Source organism: Chiloscyllium plagiosum, chromosome 30 (assembly GCF_004010195.1).
Source record: "Chiloscyllium plagiosum isolate BGI_BamShark_2017 chromosome 30, ASM401019v2, whole genome shotgun sequence".
In the NCBI taxonomy this organism is placed as follows: domain Eukaryota; kingdom Metazoa; phylum Chordata; class Chondrichthyes; order Orectolobiformes; family Hemiscylliidae; genus Chiloscyllium; species Chiloscyllium plagiosum.
Window position 1 is genome coordinate 14,609,368 of NC_057739.1, and position 19,209 is coordinate 14,628,576.

At 39.2% G+C, this 19,209-nt stretch overlaps 1 long non-coding RNA gene across 1 annotated transcript; it reads left to right on the top strand.

The window, feature by feature from the left end:
• Positions 1-788: 788 nt before the first annotated feature.
• LOC122564655 lies at positions 789-19,002 on the top strand. The gene is made up of 3 exons (XR_006315955.1): positions 789-874; positions 17,270-17,305; positions 18,321-19,002. It is a non-coding gene; the product is annotated as an uncharacterized LOC122564655 (long non-coding RNA).
• The last annotated feature ends 207 nt before the right edge of the window (positions 19,003-19,209 follow it).

Below are 19,209 nucleotides of genomic sequence, written 5' to 3' on the forward strand. Positions count from 1 at the left end.
ATTGAGCTTACTTTCCAACAAAAGGACTTGGATTCTGTTAAATTTAGCAGACTTGGTTGTTACTTTTGTGTAAATACAACAAGTTCATACAAGATGCATTTGTTTGAATTAATCTTGTCCAATTGCTCCAATGCACATACAAAAACAACATCTTCCTGTCTATATTTGAATTACACGGAGTACAATGAAATTGCTTTATTTGCATACAGGTACACACTAAACTCCTTAAATAGCAATTGTTATTCCAAAAAGCCATTTGGTAAGAGAAGCAGAGAGAATATTTTATACAAATTTTTGAAGTATTTATTCATGTAGCTGCAAATTATATGTCAAACACGAACCTAGCCTAACAATTACAATTTCAGTTTGGGTCTAGTTTAAGGTCACATGTCAATTCTCACTTAATGGCCACCATCTGCATACAATTAAACACAATTAATATGAAATTAAATCTCATCACATCGAGTTAAAACATCCCTCTTTTAGCAATAAATGTTAATTGAATTGATCTATTTTCACTGATACATCTTTTAGTTGATCAAGCCTGGTGGATTAGACTACCATTTGGTATGGGCACTTGAGGTATTACTCTAGGCCCCACTGATGAGGTTATTCCTTTTAGATTGCATTATCTCTAGTTTGTGTGGATTATTCAAGTCACTGCCTTACATAAGACTTTCTATTCTTTCATTCAGGGAATGTGTATTTCACAAACTGGGCTTGCATAATTGCCTTTAAGGAGACAGCAATGAACTGCCTTGTCTAACCACTGCAGTGCATTTAGTGTATGAATGCGCACAATATTGTTAGGGAGGGAAGTCAAGCATTGGGGCCCAATGACATTGAAGAAGTGAGACTTTTCCAAATCAGGCTGGTGAGTACTCTGGAGAAGTTTTACAGGCGTTGGTCCCGTGCATTTGTTGCCCTTGTCATTCAGAAGACCACAAGACAGAGGAGCAGATATTAGGCCAATTTGCCCAATTGCTGTTCAATCTTGGCTGATAGGTTTCTCAATCTCATTCTCCTGCTTTGTCCTCATAACATATGATCCCCTTGATAATCAAGTACCTATCTATCTCAGTCTTAAACATACTCAATGACTTGGCCTCCACAGCCTTGTGTGGCAATGAATTCCACAGATTCACCACTCTGGCTGAAGAAGTTTCTCCTCATCTCCATTCTAAAGGGTTGTCCCCTTACTATAAAGCTGTGCTCTTAGTTCCTAGTCTCTCCTACCAATGGAAACATCTTCCCAACGTCCGCTCTGTCAAGGCTGTTCAGTGTTCTGTAAGTTTCTCTTAGATATCCCCTCATCCTTCTAAACTCCAACAAGTATAGACCCAGAGTCCTCAAATATTTCTCATATGTTAAGCCTTTCATTCCTGGGACCATTCTAGTGAACCTCCTCTGGACCTTCTCCATGCTGTGATATGGGGCCCAACATTGCTCACAATATTCTAAATGCGATCTCACCAGATCCTTATAAAGCCTCTGGAGTACACCCCTGCTTTTATATTCTAGTTCTGTCAAAATAAATGCCAACATTGTATTTGCCTTCCTAACTGCCAACTCCATCTGTAAGTTTACCTTAAGAAAATCCTGGACTAGGACTCCCAAGTCCCTTTGCACTTCGGATTTCTGAGCTTTCTACCCATTTAGAAAGTTGTCTATGCTTCCTGGAAAAGTGCATGACATCACATTTTCCCACATTGTACTCCATCTGCCACTTCTTTGCCCACTCTCCTATCCTGTCTAAATTTTTCTGCAGCCTCCCTGCCTCCTCAATAATACATGTCCCTCCACCTATCTTTGTATCATCTGCAAACTTAGCCAGAATGCCCTCAGCTCCTTCAGCTAGATTATTAATGTATAAAAGTGAAACGTTGTGGTGCAACACTGACCCTTGTGGAATACCAATTGTCACCCACTGCCATTCTGAGAAGGACCCTTTTATCCCCACTCTGCTTTCTGTCAGACAACCGATCTTCTATCCATGTTAGAACTTTGCCTCTAATGCCATCTTACTCAGTAGCCTCCTGTGCAGCACCTTATCAAAGGTCTTTTGGAAGTCCAGGTAGCTAACATTCATTGGCTCTTCTGGGTCTAACCTGCTCATTACGTCTTCAAAGAATTCTAGCAGATTTGTCAGGTATGACCTCCCCTTGATAAAGCCATGCTGACTTTGCCGTATTTTACCATGCACTTCCAAGTATTCAGAAATCTCATCCTTAACAATTGACTCCAAAATCTTACCAATAATTATGGGCTAATCAGCCTGTAATTTCCCATCTTTTGCCTTACACCCTTCTTAAATAAGGAGGTTACATTAGCGATTTTTCCAGTCCTCTGGGACCTTCCATGACTCTAGTGATTCCCAAAAGATCACTACTAACACCTTCACTATGTCTTCAGCTATCTTCTGCAGAACTCTGGGTACAGTCCACCTGGTCCAGGTAATTTATTCTTCAGACTTTTTCAGTTTTTACAGCACCTTCTCCTTGGTGATGTCCACCATACTCACCTCTGCCTACCTTACTCTCTTGAATTTTTGGGATGTTACTCGTGTCTTCTACCATGAAGACTGATGCAAAGGACTTGTTCAGTTCGTCAACCATTTCTTTTGTTCCCCCTTACTAATACTCCAGTGTCATTTACCAATGGCCCAATGTTCACTTTCGCCTCTCTTTTGCCCTTTATATATCTAAAGAAACTCTTGCAATCTTCCTTTTATATTATTGGCTAGCTTATCCTCATATTTAATCTTCTCCCTCCTTTTATTTCTTTATTCGTTGTCCTCTGGTCTTGGTAAACTTCCCAACCTCCTGGTTTCCCACTGCCCTTCGCCACATTATATGCTTTCTTTTTTGCTTTTATGCTATCCCTGACTTCCCTGGTCAGCCATGGTTGCCTCATCCTCTCTTTAGCGTGCTTTATTTTCCTAGGGATTTTTTCAATCAAATTATTCCCAGACACTCCTGCCATTGCTGTTCCACTCTGTTTCCTGCATGGTCCTCTCCCAGTCAGTTCCTCCCTCAAACATCTGTATTTGCCTTTATTCAAATGTAATATCATTATATTTGATTCCAGCTTCTCCCCCTCAATGCAGAATGAATTCTGTTATAGTATGGTCACTGCCTCTAAAGAGTTCCTTCATCTCAAGTTTCCATATTAAGTCTGCTTCATTGCACAACTCTAAATCCAGTATTTCCTGTTCCCACATGGCCTCCCCCACAAGCTGCTCCACATTCCACAAATTCCTTTCCTTGCAATCTGATTTTTCCAGTCCATCTGCATATTGAGATCCCCCATGAGCACCATAAACTTAACTTTCTTAAACTTGCCTTTTCTATCTCCTGGTGTATCTTGTGTCCCACATCCTGACTGCTGTTTGGAGAACTGTACATAATGCCCACTACAATTTTTATTTACCTTTGCAGTTCCTCAACTCTACCCACACAAATTCTACATCATCTGGCCCCAGTTCAGTTTTTTGCTATTGATTTAATTTAATTTCTTACACATAAGGTAATCCCGCCCCCTCTGCCCACTGCCTGCCTCTTTGATAGGACGTATATCCTTGGATATTTAGCTCCCAGTCCTGATCCTCTTGCAGCCAAGTCTCCGTGATGCACACCACATTATACCTGGAGAAAGTGAGGTCTGCAGATGCTGGAGATCAAAGTTGAAACTTTATTGCTGGAACAGCACAGCAGGTCAGGCAGCATCCAGGGAACAGGAGATTCGACGTTTCGGGCACAGGCCCTTCTTCAGGAATGAGCAGAGAGTGTTCAGCAGGAGAAGATAAAAGGTAGGGAGGAGGGACTTGGAGGAGGGGCGTTGGAAATGTGATAGGTGGAAAGAGGTCAAGGTGAGGGTGATAGGTCGGAGTAGGATGGAGGCGGAGAGGTCAAGAAGAAGACTGCAGGTCAGGAAGGCGGTGCCGGGCTGGAGGGATCCGGCTGAGACAAGGTGGGGGGAGGGGGGGATGAAGAAACTGGTGAAGTCCAAGTTCATCCCCTGCGGTTGGAGGGTTCCCAGTCGGAAGATAAGACGCTCCTCCTCCGACCGTCGCGTTGTTGTGGTTTACCTGCCAATTTTGATCTGCACCACAAGCACATACCACATAACATTGGTTATGTTGTACCTTTGTAAAACATTTTTCCCCCAATTTGTATTCACTGACAAAACATGGTTGGCTATTTTTATTTGAAGTCTAATGTAGAAAAGCTGTATGAATGTTTGTTTTATTCAGTTCTTGATAAATTTATTTGAACTTCTGTTGTGACATAAGGAGAGATGTTGCAAATATGCATTTTTATATTTAAGGACAACAAGGAATGAGATTACGTAACTGGATGTTCTGTAAAAAAAGGCTTTCTCACCATGTGATTTCCAGGTGTTATATTCAGCAGTTACTGTTAGTTGAATTTTAATCTGGGCTGTTAGCATCCTGCTGTTTTGTTTGGAAGTTGAATAACCTTGTGGGAAAGACATCAAAAGCTTTTTAAGAGATGGGGTTTCACAGATTATTACTAGCTGCAGAGACATAAAATTCAGCAACAACCTCTAGACAGCAGTTACTGTTTTCTAGCTCAGTTAAGTGCCTCAGTTGAAGATCGACCTCCAGTCTGGAAAAGCCAGATACTGATCCTTCTAGAAAAAATAAAGCCCTAAAGCAAAATCATCTTGCAACGTGATTTGATCAAATATCAGTATTTCTCTCATCCGAAAAGAAGTTTGATTTGAAGTCCTCAATTCTACAACTGTTAACACTGATATTGATGACAGATGGCCCACATGAAATCTTTTCTTCAATCCTGGCGTTTTAGTTCCTTGGCATCCAAGGATATCTATACTTCCTCTTTACCATGTGTCCAGTCTAAACAGTTCCATGTCATTTTCCCCTTCTAGTGTGATATTGTCCTGCCTCATTTGTGTGTGCTCTTCTTGCCCTTACTTATTTTATATTTTATATTTTCATCTTACAAATAAAGTATTAAGTGAATATTTGTCCAGCAGGGTATTTTGTCTGATGCAGCAATGATTGTGATCTCCTCCCGCAAGAAGAGGTGCTGGTGGAGGATAGCATGACATTGAATATTCCAATAAACACTTTTTATAGCTCACCATAATATAGAAACTGTAACTTTCAGTCAGAAGTGTTTAAGCTATTAGAGAATCACTGTTAAGCTTGCATTCTATAATGATGTGCGCTCACATACTGTGATCATGTCCCTCCTTTTATGACATGCTATCCATGTGGTAAGTCATTTTGTTTCTCTTCCAGGATTTTGGACACAACGTATTCAAATATAATTAGCCTGTGAAATATTTCAAATAGTAGGAATTAAAACAAAATCCCAAAATTAAACACAATAACAGCAATTATGTACTTGTAGCCTGCAGTCATTTGCCAAACAATGCTATTTGCATCTAACTTCCTGAAGACTTCTCATTCCTGAAGCCCACCATTCCATTTGGAAGCAGAACATTTTTGCTGGCTCTGGGATAACTGATTACACCCCACTGTAGCGTATGGTTAAACTGTAAGCTAACATTCTCCAGTCCATGTGGTTTACTTCAGGATGTCAATCTAATATATCTATATCTCCCGGGAGGAATGTAATTTCCTTTCCCTGAGTTTTCCTGGCACATAATAGAATTGTGTGAATTTGCAATAAAGTTCTGTCCTGTTACCTTCCTGCAATACTGGGTCCACTTTTTCCCTTTCTGTCCAGAAGACCCAATTATATGTATGCATTAATTCTCAGATCATGTTTTGTTCAGCTCTTTGTGTAACAAAGTTTGATTCTCTCTCACCTTGTGGCTAAGTAGAAGTAGAAAAAGCTTGAAATTGACGAGATTGACACCTTGGAATTTTTTTTAGAAAAATAGGGACATTCGAATCTAAGAGCAGGAGTAAGCCATTTGCCCCTTTCAGCCTCCTCCACCATTCAATACAGAATGGCTAATCATCCAAGTTAATACTCTATTCCTGCTGTCTCCCCATATTCTTGATCCTTTTTTAGTCATAAGAGGTATATCTAATTTCTTCTTAAGCATTTAAAGTTTTGGCCTCCAACACTTTTTCTGTGGCAGAGAATTTCACAAGTTCATCACTCTTTGGATGACGAATTTCTCCTTCTCTGTCCAAGAAGGTCTTCTCCTTTATCCTTTTAGACTGTGACTCCTCAAAATCAAGCATCCTTCCTGCTGTCTAATCCTGTGTCGAGAGTGTGGTGCTGAAAAAGCATAGCAGGTCAGGCAGCATCTGAGGAGCAGGAGAATTGATGCTTTGGGCATAAGCCTTATGGGTTTGAGATTTCCCTGCCCCCACCAACCCTGTAAACTCCAGTGAATACAATCCTAATTGATTCAATCCATCCCCGTACATCAGTCTCACCATCTTGGGAATCATTCTGGTCATAGAGTCTATAGCACAGAGACAGGGCCTTTTGCCCAAACTGGTCCATGTTGACCAAAATTTCCATCAACGCTAACCCCATCTCCCTGCACTTGGCCCATATCCTTCTAATCTTTTCCTATACATGTATAAGTCCAAATGTTGTTAATGTACCCACCCCAACCACTTCCACTGACAGCTCCCCCCCGCCCCCCCAGTCTCCTACGCTCTAAAGAAAAAAGTCCTAACTTGTCCAACCTCTACCTACAACTCAAACCATTGAGTTCAGGTAACATCTTTGTAAATTTCTTCCGCACTCTTTCCAGTTTAATAACATCATTCCCATAAGAAAGTGACCAAAACTAGACACAATACTCCAATTGAGGCCCCTCCAATGTTCTGTATAACTGCAACATAACTTTCCAACTTCTATACTCAGTGCCCTGACTGATGAAAGCCAGTGTTCCAAAAGCTGCCTTCACTGTCCTGCCTACTTGTGACTCCACTTTCAGAGAACTGTAAACCTGTACTCCAAGATCTCTCTATTCCACTATACTTAAAGCCCTACCATTTACCATTCTGGTAAACTACTTTTTTTGCACAACTTCAATAGTGAACATCCATCCTTCAATGAAGAAACCAAATACGCGCAATATTCCATGGTTTTATCAATGCCTTGTACATTTGTATAAAACATCCCTGCTCCTGTAATCAAATCTTCTTGCTATGAAGCAAACATATCATTTTCTGCCTTTACTGCCTGCTGCACCTACATGTTTTTCAGTGACTGGTGGACAAGGGCACCCAGGTTTCACTACACTTGTTCCTTTCCCAATCTATCCACATTCAGACAATTAAACCTAGCTGACTTTTTTTTCTACTACAAAAGTGGATCACTTCACATGTATCTACATCATACTACATCTGTCATGCAATTGCCTGGTTATCCTGTCCAAATAGCACTGACGTTTCTCTGCATCTTTCCCACAACATGTCCTCCTGACCAACTTAGTATCATCTGCAAAGTTCGAGATATTACATTGAGATTCCTCCTGATATCACTAATATATAATGTGATAAGCTGGGGTCCAAGTATTGATAACTACAGTTCTCCACTTGTCGCTGCCTGTCACTGAGAAGTGAGGGTGAAATCCCTGTTTTTATTCCTATTGTTTCCTGCATGCCAATCAATTTTGAATCCATTTCAGTGCAAGAATTCCTACTCCATCAGTTTAATTTTGATGACTTTTTTAATGTGGGACATTTATTGAAAGCCTTTAGAAAATTACATTTATTGGCTCCCTCTTGTTCAATCCACTCATTATATTCTTAAAAAGTAAATTCCAGAAGATTTTTCAAGCCTTGACTTTCCCCTTCATAAATCCATGTTGATTTCTGTCACAATCTCCCAAGTTATCTGTTATTCCATCTCTTAGAATGGACAGTAGCATTTTACTCAATTTTCATGTCAAGGTAACCAGCCTAAACATTGCTTTCTCTCTCTCCTCCTTTTAAAACAATGGGGTTACATTAGCTCCAATCCACAGGAACTGTTCCCAAGTTTATCGATATTTTGGAAGATACCATGAGCGCATCTACTATTTCTAGGGCCACTGTGTAAAGTACTCTAGGCTGAAGGTAACCAAGCTCTAAGGAATTTAGAATCATAGAATAAAATCCCAACAGTGTGGAAGTAGGCCATTTGGTCCATCCCCACCCCTCCGAAGAGCATCTCATCCAGGCCCACCCTCTCCCCTATCCCTGGGACCCTGCATATCCCATGGCCAAGCCACCTAGCCTGCATGTCCCTGGATATTGAGCAATTTAGCATGGCCAATCCAAGTAACCTGCACACCTTTGGACTGTGGGAGGAAACCGGAGCACCCAGCAGAAATCCGTGCAGACAAAGGGAGAATGTGCAAACTCCACACAGTCGCCTGAGGGTGGCATCAAATCTGGATCCCTGGTGCTGTAAGGCAGCAGTGCTAACCACTGAGTCACCGCGCTGCCCCACAAATTCCATTTGCCTCCCCAGCACCATTTCCCATTTATATTCATTTCTTTTACTTCTTAATTATCATTCGACCTGGAGTTCCACTCAAATTTTTAGATATTGTCTTCCTTTGTGAACCGAAAGCTACAGTGTATATTTAATCAGTCATCTTTTTTTTTGTTCCTCGTTTTTATTCCCATGTTTCTGACTGTGCAAAAATACAATTACCTTGCGAATGAAATTTTTTTTGTCTCATGTTTGACTGGCCATCTACGAAATCGTAGCTTGTTGGCTAAAAATGAAAGTGCTTCATTGGTGCCTAATTTAACCTGTTTTACATTTTAAGACTTTCATTTCCAGTGTGACCATGCAGTGGCTATGTTGTCTTTGACTTCACCTGTTTCTTTTTCCCTCCCCTGTTATTTATTTGCACACTCTGAAGTTTTCTGCTTTTCCAAAAATCCTCCTTATCGGGTATTTTCTCCTTGAGACTTTTTTTGTTGCTTTGGGTCATGTGCACATTTACATCTGTAAAGTGGTTGAATAGGTCCAGACTACCCATATTGGAAACACTGAACTCCATTTTTTGGGCATTCATGACATCTGTGATATCTGTGAATATCCTGATGTAGCTGCCGCACTGGTTTCCTGCTGTTTTATTTCTCACTTGCACAGACTTTTGGGAGGGTGGCATTGCCATTGTGGCATTACCCAGCTGAGTAATTTTTTCTTGTGTCCAATAAGGAAAGTCTGTTCAAGCTGGTGAATGTCCTGCATACATTTGCCTGGGGCTTATGCCCGAAATATCGATTCTCCTGCTCCTCAGATGCTGCCTGCCTGCTTTTCCACACTTTTCGACACATTTGCCTAGCCTGGGTTTCAACACGACTGGTGCAACACTTAGGAGAGTATTTGCCAAGTTCATTGTATGCTTGTGTGAGGTGATGTTGGCAAGAGGTAAAATGCTTGGAACAGCACATTTTTATTTTTGAAACTTCAATGCAAAATTGAACAAATGTCAACAGCAAAATGGTTAATGGTTAATAAGTATTTCCTTTTCTGACAATTTAGTTTGCTGAGATACAGAAGCCAATTGGATCACTATGCATTAGTTGACAGGAACATTTCAGGAAAACTTTCCTCAGTATTTTTAACTTTCCAAATATTGACTGGAAATACTACAGAGGTAAAAACAATGACTGCAGATGCTGGAAACCAGATTCTGGATTAGTGGTGCTGGAAGAGCACAGCAGTTCATTTTTGACCAATGTGGGCAGGAGGGTTTCTTGGCACAGAATGTAGACAGGCCAACATGGGGTGAGGCCTCGTTGGATTTGATACTGGATAATGAACCCAGTCAGGTGTTAGAGTTGGAGGTAGGTGAGATCTTTGGTGATAGTGACCACAATTTAGTTGTGTTTACTTTAGCAGTGGAAAAGGATAATTATGAACCGCAGGGCAAGAGTTATAGCTGAGGGAAAGGCAATTATGATACGATTAGGCAAGATTTAGGAGGCAGAGGATGGGGAAGGAAACTGCAGGGGACGGGCACAATTAAAATGTGGAGCTTATTCAAGGAACAGCTACTGCATGTTCTTGATAATTGTGTACCTGTAAGGCAGGGAGGAAGTGGTCAAGCAAGGGAGCTGTAGTTTACTACAAAAGTTGAATCTCTTGTCAAGAGGAAGAAGAAGCTTATGTTAAGATGAGACATGAGGAGAGGGCGCTTGAGAGTTACAAGTTAGCCAGGAAGGACCTAAAGAGAAAGCTAAGAAGAGCCAGGAGGGGACATGAGAAGTCGTTAGCAGATAGGATCAAGGAAAATGCTAAAGCTTTCCATAGAAATAAAAGAATGATGAGAGTACGATTAGAGCAAATCAAGAACTGTAATGGGAGGTTTGCGTGGAGTCCGAGGAGATCACGGAAGCGCTAAATGAATATTTTTCATCAGTACTCACACTAGAAAAAGACAATGTTATTGAGGAGAATACTGAGATACAGGTTACTGGACTAGACAGGATTGAGGTTCACAAGGAGGAGGTGTTGTCAATTCTGTAAAGTGTGAAAATAGATGAATCCCCTGGGCCAGATGGGATTTATCATAGGATTCTCTGGGAAGTCAGGGAGAAGATTGCAGAGCCTTTGGCTTTGATATTTATGTCATCATTGTCTACAGGAATAATGCCAGAAGATTGGAGGATAGCAAATGTTGTCCTCTTGAAGGAAAGTAGAGACACTCCTGGTAATTATAGACCAGTGACCCTTACTTCAGTTGTGGGTAAAGTGTTGGAAAATGTTATAAACATAGGATTTATAATCAGCTAGAAAGGAATAAGTTAATTAGGGATAGTCAACACAGTTTTCTGAAGGGTAGGTCGTGCCTCAGAAACCTTATTGAGTTCTTTGAGAAGGTGACCAAACAGCTGGATGAGGTGGTGTACGTGGATTTCAATAAGGCGTTTGATAAGGTTCCCCATGGTAGGCTATTGCACAAATTACTGGGGTATGGGGTTGAGGGTGATTTAACAGTTTGGAGCAGAAATCGGCGAGCTGAAAGAAGACAGAGGGTAGTGGTTGATGGGAAATGTTCATTCTGGAGTTCAGTTAGTAGTGATGTACTGCAAGGATTTGTTTTGGGGCCACTGCTGTTTGTCATTTTTATAAATGACCTGGATGAGGACATAGAAGGATGGGTTAGTAAATTTGCAGATGACATTAAGGTCAGTGGAGTTTTGGATAGTGCAGAAAGATGTTGCAGGTTACAGAGGGACATCGATAAGCTGCAGAGCTGGGCTGAGAAGTGGCAAATGGAATTTAAATCAGAAAAGTGTGAGGTGATTCATTTTGGAAGGAGTGACAAGAATAAAGAGTACTGGGCTAATGGTAAGATTCTTGATATGGAGATGCCGGTTTTGGACTGGGGTGTACAAAGTTAAAAATCATACACCAGGTTATAGTCCAACAGATTTAATGGGAAGCACTAGCTTTCAGAGCGCTGCTCCTTCATCAGGTGGTTGTGGGACCACCTGATGAAGGAGCAGCAGTCCAAAAGCTAGTGCTTCCAACTAAACCTGTTGGACTATGACTTGGTGTTGTGTGATTTTTAACTTGGTAAGATTCTTGGTAGTTAGATGAGCAGAGAAATCTCGGTGTCCCTGTACATAGATCCCTGAAAGTTGCCGCCCAGGTTGATAGGATTGTTAAGAAGGCATACGGTGTGTAAGCTTTTATTGGTAAAGGGATTACGTTTTGGAGTGATGAGGTCATGTTGCAGCTGTACAAAACTCTGATGTGGCCGCACTTGGTGTAGTGCATACAGTTCTGGTCACCACACTATAGGAAAGATGTGGAAGCTTTGTAAAGAGTTCAGAGGAAATTTATAAGAATGTTGCCTGGAATGGAATGAAGGTCTTATGTGGAAAGGCAGAGGGACTTGAGGCTGTTTTTGTTAGAGAGAAGAAAGTTGTAAGGTGACTTAATTGAGACATACAAGATAATCAGAGGGTTTGATAGGTTGGATAGTGAGAGCTTTTATTCCTCAGATGGTGATGGCTAACATAAGGGAACATAGCTTTAAATTGACGGGTGATAGTTATAGGACAGATATCAGAGGTAGTTTCTTTACTCAGAGTAGTAAGGGCATGGAATGCCCTGCCTTCAACAGTAATAGACACGCCAAATTTAAGGGCATTTCAATGATCATTGGATAAACATGTAGATGAAAATGGAATAGTGTTAGTTACTTGGGCTTCAGATTGGTTCCACAGGTCGGTGCAACATTGTGGGCCGAAGGGCCTGTACTGCGCTGTAATGTTCTATGTTCTCTGAATAGGTTTGTGTAATTTATATTCCTGAAATGGCTTTATCCACTTTGTTTGCTTCTGTGGGAGGATATGCACGATCCAGACCATAGTGAAAGAAAGCCTGCAATGGAAAAAAATACAGTAAATGCAGCTGGTTATCCATTATAATGCAGTGACATTAATGGGAGCTTTTCTCCTTTGTTAATTTGAAGACTTTTAATGAGCATAATCATCTCCAACTTCATGAATGCAGTAACATTAAACAGCAAATTGCATTCAATGATGTGAATGAAACTGAGCACATTGCAAGTAACATGTTCATCATTTCAAAATATTTAATTACTTGGTGTTTGGATGGCTTTAAGTTTTCTGCTCTCTTCCTTGATTTAGAAATGCAAGATCTTTCCAAATGTCAAGTATTTTCAAATGTATTATCTCTGTTTATTTAATATGAGATTCAAAAGTCACTGAGTAGCAGACTTTTGTCAACTGGTTCTGAACATTAATTCAACTGGGTATAACCACTTGTAACTCTTTCTGCCGCTGTCTCCTTTTATTTGACCATCAATAGTACCAATTGCAGCCTAGTTCTGACAATAATGAGAATAATTACTCTGGGAAGCTGGCTCATTAACACTAATTCTGACAATAATGGGAATAATTACTATGAGAAGCTAACTCATTTAATATTATTTCAGCTGTTTGTTCTTCTTGTCCTTAATATTGTATCAATTTTCTTCTCCCATGTTACAGATACTCTTGATTTACATTCAACCTTTTTGGTTTACAATATTCACCTAAAATGTCCCAGATGCAACATCAAAGCTTTAATGTTGTACATATTAGCATTTTTGAATCTTCTATGTGCTGTGGTATGAAACTAAAGACATATTCAACATTATATTGCATTATCTGAAAGAAGAAAGCAGAAGTTTCAATTTTTGAATATATACTGGTAACAATGTGCATAATTAAGTCCCAAACACAATCCAGACAACACAGGGGCAATAATTTCTCCCTTGCTATTGATGCTCGAAGATCATCCCCTCAATGTATATATCATGTGTGTTGGTATCCCTAATGACCTCATTGCATTTCAGACCACTTCAGAAGTGACAATTTCAGATGAGAAATAACAATGTTTGCACCAAGAGTGAAGTTTGCGGAATAAAAGTTTCATGTTCTATTTGTAGTAGTAGGAGGCAATAGAATCACTGATTTGATTGCAGTATCTGAGTAAAAATACCAAAGCTGCAATCATACAATGGTGTTTAAATGGGAGATAGGGGAAGATTTGTGCCAATATTCAATGGCAGAAATTCTGAATTAATAAGCATTTGTTTCATAACATTAAATACTGTTGCTGATATCGTTGATAAATAAACTGCAAATTGGCTTATTTTTTTTCTTTAAAGAGGTGCATTGTTATGTACTCGACCTGAAATATTAACTCCTCAGATTTTTCTCCACAGATGCTGCCAGACGTTTTGAGCTTTTCCAGCAATTTATATTGTGGTCATTGTTTATACATTCAGCTACAGTGTGAAGCTGACACTCAATTTACAAAATTAGCATACAGATCAAATGAAAAGACCCAATGTGACCCAGAAACAAAGCAGATGGTGCCTCAGCCCAGAAGGAAAGATTTAAAAAATAAAAGTCAAACTTAGAAATTAATATGCTGGTCATGCTGCAACTCCATTGCAAAGCATACAAGTTTTGTTGGACCATCATGTGTCATTTGCAAGTCTTGATGATGTTTTTTTCCCCGAACAACTTAGTGCTTAGACTTTTAATTAGGGTTATGATTCACCTTGCACTTATTGGCACAAAGTCAAACTACTAGGCGTTAAGCAATATGCACTTTCTGAAAACACATGCTAACTTTTAAAATTTCTGAACTGCTGAGTGAAATTTCACCATTTGCCAATAATTAAAACTGTCTCCTTTTTTTGAGTCCGTAACACCACTAAACTTAATGTGTCTCCATTTTTGTGTTGTAAATTGTGGTAATTGTGCTCAGAACATCAACTTAATCACTGTTGTGGTGAAATTAAATTTGTTTTTACTGCACCTGGCTGACTTATGAACCTGCCTGAAAGAAAGAACATACTGATATACTGAAAACAAAAGCAACAAAAAGACTATGGAAATGTAATGTGGAAAGAAGAATTGATTTCTGTCCCTTAATACATATTCCCAATCTCGGTTTTGGATTTAAATACCGTCCATTCCAGATGGAATAACAAAGATGTTTAATCGCATTTTAAGAACTATTAATTTCAATTATATGAATACTTTAATGAAATTTTTCACACACGAATCCAATTTTATTCTCAGGTAATTTACATTGAGTGGATGGTCACCAGTTTGGAAAGCACCTATTCTGTGTTATGATCCCCATTTAATGGTGATACTGCACAGCCCAGATCCCAGAATGAAATCTGGCTTGATAGATCATATATTTAACTTTTGCAGTTGCTTACAGTGGTGGTTAGTCACAGAAACACATTGGTAAGCACTACAGATTTTCTTTACCAGGACAGTCAAGTTACTTACACAAAAAAAAACAGAATACAAAGTTAGATGTAAAGCTGAAACCAACAAATGCTGGAGATCATACTGAGTCAGACAGCATCTATGGAGAGAGAGCTTGCTGAAACTTTCTCGTATCTATCAACCTCATGGCTCACGCACTATCCCTCCATCGGGGACGGCATGGCAGCTCAGTGGTTAGTACTGCTGCTTCACGGCGCCAGGACTCAGGGTTCAATTCCAGCATCGGGCAACTGTGTGTGCGGAGTTTGCATATTCTCCCAGTGTCTGCATGGGTTTCTTTCAGGTGCTCCAGTTTCCTCCCACAATCACAAAGGTGTGCAGTTAGGTTAATTGGCCATGCTAAATTAATGTAGTCTCCAGGGATGTGCAGGTTTGGTGGATTGGCCATGCTAAATTGCCCATGGTGTTCAGGGATGTTTAGATAAGGTGCACTTGTCAGGGTAAAATAGGATAATAGGCCTGGGGAGTTACTCTTTGGAGGGTTGGTATGGACTTGTTGGGCCACAGAGCCTGTTTCCATACTGTAGGGATTCCATGATTTGGAAGCTTCACATTCTGGAGACCACTTCTGCAAGGTTGGCTCTATCAAGTGAACTAAATAGAGAAAGTTGATATTTCTGTTCTCAAGTCAAGTTAATACTAATGGCTTCAATGTGTTTACTTTGCCTGCCAACAACCTGACCAGTATAAATATCAGAGGCATTAAAAACAAAGTGGGCTATTGTAAGGTCCAAGTCCAAATTTGGTGATAAATGGGAATTCAAGCTGCTAGCATTGTGTAATCTCAAGCAAAATAGCACTCTTCTTTAAATTGCGAGACAGACAGCAAGATATTGCCACTTAATGAGGAGTCAGTCAAATTTAAAATACAAAATTCAAAACAATTGTTTAAAAATTACTCTGGGATACCAAGCGTGGTTATTCAGATCCTTGAATTCGAACCAAAATATGGTAAAATGGAACACAATTGATTTTAAAATTTTCCCATTTTATCAAGGCTTCTCTTAACACTGCTTTTTCTAGCAGAGATTAGGAGACATATAAGTACACTGCTTGACTCAAAAGCAGGAGTACTTGAGCAAGAAAGCATTTAAACAAGACTACTTTAATTTTCTAATTTATGTTGTAATCACAGTAGGTATTGGATAGGAGTGTGGCTCTAAATTTGATTTTGACCAAATTCAATGGAGCTGGAATGGAAGCAGTGCAATAATTATTTAACGTATTTAACGCAAAATATTTAACGAGTAAATAAAGTATCTGAGCAACTGATCAATTGGTTGTTCATCTCTCTGCTACTGAAGTTTCATTGTACATTACATGATTGAGAGGATTACAACATTAACATAGTCGCTTCAGGCTGGATTTGGTACAAAGCCTGATCAGTGCTGGATAGCTTATCTGCACCTGATACAATTGCTTGTATGTCCAGCCATCTCCTCCAATCCCAGCTGCTTTAAAACAGCACAGTGAACCTTTCATCAGAGAATTTCATTGTGGATTCAGGTGGGAAGGAAGAAGGGCCACAATCTCTTCATGGTGCCAGCTGGTGTGAAGTGACCTTGTGAATTTTTGCAGGGTGAGGTATGTGGGGACATGGTAAGTGTGCCAGGAGTGTGGAAGGGGTGATATAGTCAGGGATTTACTTATGCATTCAGTGAATCAAGACTATACGGTATACATTACCTGCATAACTATTTGGGTTAGTATGTTCCAAATAGTCCGAGTCAAAGACTTCTTTTGGCAATTCTCAGGGGGCAAGACTTGCCTATTGTCAGTTCCGAACAAGGATCACTGGACCCAAAATATTGACTCTGCTTTCTCTCGGCAGATGCTGCCAGACCTGAGTTTTTCCAGAATTTTTTTGTTTCTGATTTTCAGCGATGCAGTTTATTTGTAAAAGAGTCATTACATACCTCTGGAGTAGGTAAGAGCCTCTTGGCTCAGAAGTAGGGATATGTCTGGACAAAAAAGGGAATTACTGATGAAAACGTCTGCAATTTTGGACATCTGCTTGTGTATCTCTGGCTGCTTTATCGTCACTTTTACAAAACTCAGGTATAGGCTGTATTTTCTATCTGAATATCTGTCTTTCCAGATTTTGCTGTTTTTTTTAACTTAATTTTTTTATTACTTGTAATATTTTGGTACAGTTGTTTATTGGATCAAAATTGTCAATCGTTGATCTAAATGAGGTTCCAAAATTCCTAGTATTTTTTTTAAGAACATTCTCTGGATTAGCAATAAGTAAAAGCAAAATACTTTAAAGATGCTGGCAATCTAAAAGTGCTGCAAAAACTCAACAGATCTGACAGCATCTGTGGAGAGGAACAATTAGCATTTCAACTCTAAACATGAACTGTTTCTCTCTCCACAGATGCTAATAAGTATGCTGAAGTTCCCCAACATTATGCTTATTTCTGAATTTGTAATAAACTCAATAATACTGGACTGAGCAAAGAATATTTTCACTTATGTGTTTGAAAGTAATTTCAAATTCTATCTTACTAGATTGGATAAGAAGATTTAAAAAAGCATGGACAGGATGTAAGTTAACAACAGCACTGGTACAATGCTCCTTTTTTTAAAATGCTAAAAATTTCTACATGTCTATTTTTAAAAAGTTGCAAAAATTTTCTCTTTGTGATCAAAGTCCCTTTTTACCTTCAACTCTGGGACTAAAACAACTTGTCAGCTGCCCTAATTTTGAAAATAAAACTTTAAGCCGTACATCTGAATTTTATTTGTTTTTAAAATTCCATTCCTTCCTTTCCTTGTTCCAATTGCATCTAATTTACACTGTTGGAATAATAGGTTGGGATGATTAATTATAATTGGAAGTTCAAAAGAAATTAACTAAATGAAAACTCATGAGGCAAATGAAGACACAGATAATTCATGCATGAAAATGTATGGTATATGCAAATGTAAACCTCACAGTTCATTCATAATAGTCATTTCTGTGACTGACGTTTTGGATATGTCTGTTTAATTATTCTTGACCTGATTGAAAATTGTTGGTCCATATCTAAGGTAGTATCCGATGTTTATTTCTCTCCTTGGTTGTCAGGGCATGTTAGTTCAAAACAGTCACCAAATAAGTTAATTTGATTGGTAAGTGATTTTTAAATTGCCCCATGATGCAACTATTTTCAACTCCTCGGGATACTCCAAGCATCTTTTGCATTAGTGCTGATACTACTGTACTCATGAAATATTCTGTTTCATTGGATTCCAAGCCTGCATCATTATCCCATCATGGGATTCCACCTACCATGGATTCTCAGCATTGGATTTCTGTTCTTCATTCTTGAGGCTGGTCTATATGGCTGGACCAGATCTATTGAGTTTGGTACATCTCTATCTGTGATTCATCTAACAGTAACTCTTCATTACACAATACTGGAACCTGTTTATTCATAATTTTGATGTACATAATACTGATTAGGCTTTCTTGCTGTTTTCCATTTTTCCCTTATGTCTATATTGAGAAGTAATTTTTTTTTTAAAAATCACAATTGACATTCATTTACAATTATACTACAGCTCTCCTTTCTTTCAGCTACTCTTCAGCAAGCTGTTAGTGTTGGACAAAATGGATTCACACTCTCCAACCTGGTGAAGAAATGTTTATTCCATTTTTTTTTATTCCCTCATGGTGAGACAGAGGTAGGATTTGGAATGAATAAGATGATAGCAGAGTGAAACCCCAATGGAGATGAAGACAAGCCTGAAGAAACGGAACAATTTTGAATTTTTCTTCACAACATTGTGCAATCTCTAATGGATTCCAACTGATGCAAGAGACAGGACTAATGATGGAGTCAAGGGGAAGAAAGCAATGTTAGTGATGAGAACAGAACACTTTCATTTTTCCAACTCCTACTGAATTGGAGAAAATTCTGGCTGAAATTATAAGACTTAAAATCAGACAGGGTTTTAGTCAGCAGTGAGAGAATGCAGTTGAGTCTCATGAGCATACAGGTGGAATCTAATTGAAGCCTACAGAAGTCATCAAGGGCAACAGGAAGATTATAATCAAAGAGTTGGAAGATTGATCATCGGGAATCTAAATCTGGATGTTTGCTGAGTCGTAGAGACTCTGGATTTCATCTTAATGATGAGTGAGACTCACATTTGTAAATACAACTTCATTTGAATGGATGCAATTTTCACCAGTAGAAGAAAGGGGATGGATGTGACCCATAAGGGAAATGTGAACTCTGTGACACGTTGATTGTAGAAAGGGAAATGTGAGAGTTACAAATTTTTAAGAGCCGTTGTGAGTGCTTTTGATAAACTAATTGTGAAATTCTGTAAATCTCAGTCCTTCAAAAGTGAAAAATAGTCTTTCTATGTCATTGAAAGACCAGCTACTTTTCACTCCATTTTTAAAACAGCTATTTGTCTACATTTAAAGTGGTCATTTATGTTATGTTATATCATCTACA